The following is a 6000-nucleotide window of genomic DNA, read 5'->3' as shown; positions in this document are numbered from 1 at the left end:
AATCTGTCTGATCTTTAAGGAGAAAACTACCTCTAGACTTGGCTCCCGACCCTGCTACCGCAGAAGGCAGTGGGGGGAGCTCGTGGCCACAAATCCGCCTCCTAAAAAACACCTCCTCGTCTGGCAGCCAGAGAGGCGACCTTTCCAGACAGCTGGGCCAAGGGGGTGAGTCCTTGTTAAGGCCGGGCTCACGTGGGGCTAGAATCAGAACCGGAGGGACAGGGGAGCATCTGCCCTGACCAGCTCCCCACAACGACCAGGGAATGTCCCCAGAATCGCCATCAGGATGGAGGGCTGGCCAGGATGGCAAACAGGTGCTTCGCCCGTGCTCAGGCGATCTACCAGAAAGCACATTCAGAGCACACAAGTGCTCTTCTTTGTGGGATTCTATTCAAAATCAAATGAGTATTAAAAGTCACAGCAAAGTATTTAGCTCTATTTAGTAACTGGACTATCTATCATGGTAAAGGAAAGGGAATTGGGGGCTAACATACTTCTAAGCATTTCATTCAAGGGAGAAAGATTAGGGAAAACACGTAATGTATCTTAGGAACGGGAACGTCCTGTTACTGTTAGAACCTGCTGGGACCTCATTAGAGCCTATGAAAACATCATGTGTAAGTACTGAAAGGCAATAAATCTTCAACAGCCCGAAGAGAAGGTGGGTAAAGCGGGAAGGGAAGAAAAAGAGGGAGAAAGAGGGAAATGGGCGAATTACCAGCCCTCTGGTGGTTTTTCCCATCAAACCTCAAGCCAGCTTGGGCCACCAACTGGCTTCCCAGAAGGATTGCGTGAATTCAGCTTCCTGATACAGGTTGATACAGTAGGAGACTGTATTAAATACTCTAAAATAATTATCAACAGTTAATAAAATCAGTTTAGGACAGATTTTTTTTTCCTTTTCGGTTTTCATACTGTAACCTCTCTGCAGTCTTGGTTCTTCCTTGGACATGGAAATTCCTTCTCATAAACTTCATCCTGGTACTGAATGTTGAGCCAATTCTGAAGAGCTGATCAGAAATTAAGCAGTAAAAGTTAAAGTTGCTCACTTTGGACTAACTAAACATTGTCCCTGGAGCCACTGTTATTGGCACACAGCCAAGGAGCATCTTCCAGGCCAAATGCCTTTACAAGATTACAGAGACTGTGCAGTTCATCTATTCTCTTGTGGAATTGAAAAATGCTCACAGATAAATTAAGTAATAGTGCTCTTTTTGAAAAAAAAAGAATTGCAGCTTCAGCAGTGAGCTATGTGAAAAACAGACAGGGAGAACCTGCGGACTAATCACATCAACAAAAATTTATCAATTGAGAAAGGAATCTCTTGATAAATACAGAGCGTAGGATACTCTATATCCAATAAATAATACCCTTTTCTCTATAAAAGAGATTAGTTGTCTCTTCAACTGGCCAATCTGTTTTATGATAAAAATTCAATATCTGAGCAGCCTTTATATATGGAGAGGAAAAGAAGCTCACCGTCATTTGTACTTTGTTCTCCACTGACTCTTTTTTAAACACTTAACACTTCTCTAAATATTTTACACCCTCGTCATATACCTAACTGTTAAATAAAAAGCTAAATTATTAAATTTCTATTAAATATAAAGTTATGAAGTTAACAAATTTGACTCAACATTTAAACAAATGATCGGTAACAAAAATTAATCAGACTCGTCCGAAGATTTAATAGGTATAAGTCTTTCTGATGCTCTAAGCACGTCAAGGGGACACCATATTACAATGAATATAAAACAGATCAGTGCACTTACACCCAAGCTAGTTTACTAAAGGTTTAACTCTATGGATTTAAATTTGCTTTTCTATTTTTATTCTTACTTGTATTCTAATTTCTTTCTGGAGTACAATTTTCACTCATCTTAAAAAAAAAAAGCTAGGGTCACCTTCTCAGACTAGCCGTGATTGCAGATGTGAGTTTTGAGAACAAAGACAAGATTTAGGCAGCTTCCAAGGAAATTGCAGCAAAGTCACTTACCCAGGTCCCTTGCTATAGCCGTGCTTGGTCCATTACTTCAGAAATTCTCCTGATCATTGGTTTTGGAAATTTTGGTGTGTTTTCATTTTTATGACCTTCATATTTTATCATCAATATCAAAATGGTGCTTATCCGGTATGTCTTGTCTGTATTGTATCTGGTACAAGTTCAGTTTTTTGGCTCTTGTTCTAAGTAAGATTCGGTCTTACTTAGATCTAAAGCCTTTGGTTGATCTGGGTCCCTGAAACGTTGTAACACTTCTTTCTCATCAACCATTAAAATCCATAATATTGACATGGAGACACCAGCAGAAACCCCTTAGCCATTCTTCATCTTCCTTTGTGTACAGGAGGCTGGGAAGGCACAGTTCTGATGGCATTTTCCTCACCTTTAGGGTCCAAGATCCCCTCACCTCCTCTGTCTGCCTTCATGTGTAGACGATTAAATATGCACAACATGGCAAAGAGTGAGCAGAATGTGCCTCAAAGAAATCGAGGAGCCCAAAACAGTGGCTTCCTTTGGACAGAGTTCGCTTTAAGCTTGACTTTGAGTTTACTGCTTAACGCTGAGCACTACCTGCTGACTACTGAGAAGCTTTGTGACCACCTGTCTCATCATATCAGCGTGGCAGTTCTCTAAGAGTGGTCCCTGGGAGGTTGGGAGAAATTCAAATTCTCCGGCTCTGTCCCAGACCAACTGAACAAGAAACTCTGAGAGCACGGCCCCATATCTGTGTTCTCACAAGTCCGCTTGCGTCCTGGGTGATCAATGCCCACGCACGTTTGATGACTACTGTAGCGTCACCAGCGAGTGCTTTACTCAGTCTTCCATTTCCTTGCACCTGCTATAGTGAGATGTGCCCCGAATGTTAAGACTGCTAACTTGTGAGGATGGAATCAGCAGGAATGATCGCTTCCTGGAACAGTTTTGTCCTGCTCGGAAATAACCAACTCTGAGAAGTGTTCCGTAGATGTAGTAAGATGAAGACAGAGACACGCTCAATCAGGTCAGAGGGCTGGGAGGCAGCTGAGAAAACAACCATCAAAACTTAAATCAAGGAGAGGGAGTCTTAAAACGGGGAGATTGTGTAGAGATAGGGAAAGCGGGATGAGAAACAAGAGAACATACTGGTCTCTGCCCATCCCCCAGATCCCGACACAGAGCTCCTAAATCCCTTGGCACTTCCTGGGTGGCAGGAGCATCACTTGTTCTAAGGAGGCCAATCCTGGTGGCTCCCGGATGGCTGCAGGGGGGGGCTGCTCTCCAGAAAGGCCCAACCATGATGAGATGCTTGAACTTTCAGTCCCATCCCCCAGGCTCCAGGGAGGGGAGGGGCTGGAGACGGATGGATCATATCCTACGTCTACTTAAACATAACTCCAGACATTTGTGTCCATCAGTGTGGAGGACCAGAAGCCCTAAATGACTCAGCCCCCTTTCAAAAAAAGAAAAATAAAGGAAGTCTGGATAAATATGAACCAAAAGAAAGTAACAATTTTATGAATCAGCATTTGGCAATAAAGTGAGAAGTCTGTCTCACTTTGACGCCCGGAACCATGAGTTTCCAGTTTCAAAGTGAAACACTGGAAAGGAAGCAAGACCCAAACCAGCCTTCACCCTGAGTCTATGCACTGAACTCTGTGACCTTCCATTTCCACTGGAGAGCTCCATGGTGGCAGGAAAAACAGGAAGTGAAGGCTTCAGCCCACCCAAGGCAGGAAAACACTACATACAGGTGGGGTCCAGAATGTCCACAGCCTCAGAATCCGGGTCAGTGGGAACAGGCCCAGTTCGGAGACGGGGAGTGAGGAGCGAGCCTGTCTGGGGAACCCATGACCGCATTCCCGCTGACAGGGGCTTGCAGACGACACACACTACGTCTGTGGTTTGGAAAAACACAGACAATTTAACTCACACTCATCCCAAGTCGGTCATACTCCCAGGCAACCGACAGCAGAAATCTCTTATATCCTCAAAAGAGGCCCAATCTCAATCCCTCTCACAGAATTCCAACAGATAGTTTCAGGAGCATAAACAGGAAGAAAACAGGGTGCCATGAGTAAGCAGCAGCAGAACACGCAAACCCACATCCACACACACTCACACACGCGGCTACGCACATGCGCACACACACACACGCACTCACACTCACACTCACACACCCGCACACACTGTGGATTGGGTTTTTCTGAAAGCAGCCGCCAGGCCAGAACTTGGAATACAGATGTTTTTAGGATCAGTAACTGTGAAGGGGATGGAAAAAAAGCATGATTGAGCAGAAGGAAAGTTGAACTCAGTGTAGCTCCGACACAACCCTGTCAACCCAGCAGAAAGCACCAGTGAGAATACTGTCCATCAGAGTCATCCTGCACCAGGCTTGACACCCTCACGCAGCTTCCAGATCCAGGCTGCTGTGGGCAGGGCATGGCACAGGCGAGGCAGCACTTTGCAGATGGAGGCTGCCTGCTGATCTCGTGCCTCCACACAGCTGGGCATCAACTCTTCCCTTGAAGAAGAATATGGTGGCATATCTCTGTGTCGTAGAGATAGATAGGTAGGTAGATAGATAGATAATAGGTGGATAGATAGATAGATAGGTACAGAGACATATACCCACCCAGAATAGCCCAGGTAAAGATTTTAAACATACAAATTATCAAAAAATAAAAAATAAGTATTTTAATCTTTTAATAACTTTTTTAATCTTTTAGAGCTTTTAAAATGACCAAGCATGTTTATAAACAGAATCAAATTTAAAGTAGAACTTTTAGAAATGAAAATTGTAATAATAATTAAGTTTCAAAAGTCATTAGACAAGTTAAACAGCAGATTAAGCACAACCAAACAAAAAACTATGAAACCAGAAGGTAGATATGAAGAAAGTATTCAAAATGCAACCCAGAGACACAAAGAGATGTAAGAGAGAATGAAAAGTTGTAATTTATGTTTAATTAGAGTTTAGTAGGAGATAAGGGATATAAATGGGGAAGAAGCAATATTCAAAAGAGACCTAAACATTTATCCAAGGAAGACATACAGATGGCCAAGAGGCACATGAAAAGATGCTCAACATCACTAATTATTAGAGAAATGCAAATCAAAACTACAATGAGGTATCACCTCACACCAGTCAGAATGGCCATCATCAAAAAAATCTACAAACGATAAATGCTGGAGAGGGTGTGGACAAAAGGGAACCCTCTTGCACTGCTGGTGGGAATGTAAACTGATACAGCCACTATGGAGAACAGTATGGAGGTTCCTTAAAAAACTAAAAATAGAACTACCATACGACCCAGCAATCCCACTACTGGGCATAGACCCTGAGAAAACCATAATTCAAAAGGACACATGTACCCCAATGGTCATTGCAGCACTATTTACAACAGCCAGGACATGGAAACAACCTAAGTGTCCAACACCAGATGAATGGATAAAGAAGATGTGGTACATATACACAATGGGATATTACTCGGCCATAAAAAAGGAACGAAATAGTGCCATTTGCAGAGACGTGGATGGACCTAGAGACTGTCATACAGAGTGAAGACAGAAAGAGAAAAACAAATATCGTATATTAACGCATATATGTGGAATCTAGAAAAATAGTACAGATGAACATATTTCCAGGGCAGGAATAGAGACGCAGACATAGAGAACAAATGTGTGGACACGGGGTGGGAAGGGGAGGGTGGGATGAATTGGGAGATTAGGTTTGACATAAATACATTACCATGTATAAAATAGATAGCTAGTGGGAACCTGCTATACAGCACAGGGAGCTCAGCTTGGTGCTCTGTGACGACCTAGATGGGTGGGCTAGGGAGGGTGAGAGGGAGGTCCAAGAGCGAGGGGTTATATGTATTCATACAGCTGATTCACTTCGCTGTACAGCAGAAACTAATGCAACATTGTAAAGCAATTATAGTCCAATTAAAAAAAAAAAGAGAGAGAATGAATGAGAAATTTCCAGACTTGCTGAAAGACTCAAACCCTCAGATTAA

The 6000-nt window shown here is 43.0% G+C and overlaps 1 long non-coding RNA gene across 1 annotated transcript in view; it reads right to left on the bottom strand.

Annotated features, from left to right (window-relative positions):
* Positions 1-2010: 2010 nt before the first annotated feature.
* LOC137231477 (uncharacterized) overlaps positions 2011-6000 on the bottom strand; it is a 42046-nt gene continuing 38056 nt past the window's right edge. Inside the window, exon 4 of the long non-coding RNA XR_010946569.1 lies at positions 2011-3022. This is a non-coding gene — a long non-coding RNA (uncharacterized lncRNA). The remainder of the gene's footprint in view (positions 3023-6000) is intronic.

The sequence above is a fragment of the Pseudorca crassidens genome, chromosome 10, assembly GCF_039906515.1.
Source record: "Pseudorca crassidens isolate mPseCra1 chromosome 10, mPseCra1.hap1, whole genome shotgun sequence".
NCBI classification, from domain to species: Eukaryota; Metazoa; Chordata; class Mammalia; order Artiodactyla; family Delphinidae; genus Pseudorca; species Pseudorca crassidens.
Note: the sequence above shows the minus strand (reverse complement) of the source record. Positions and strands in the feature narration are given on the sequence as shown.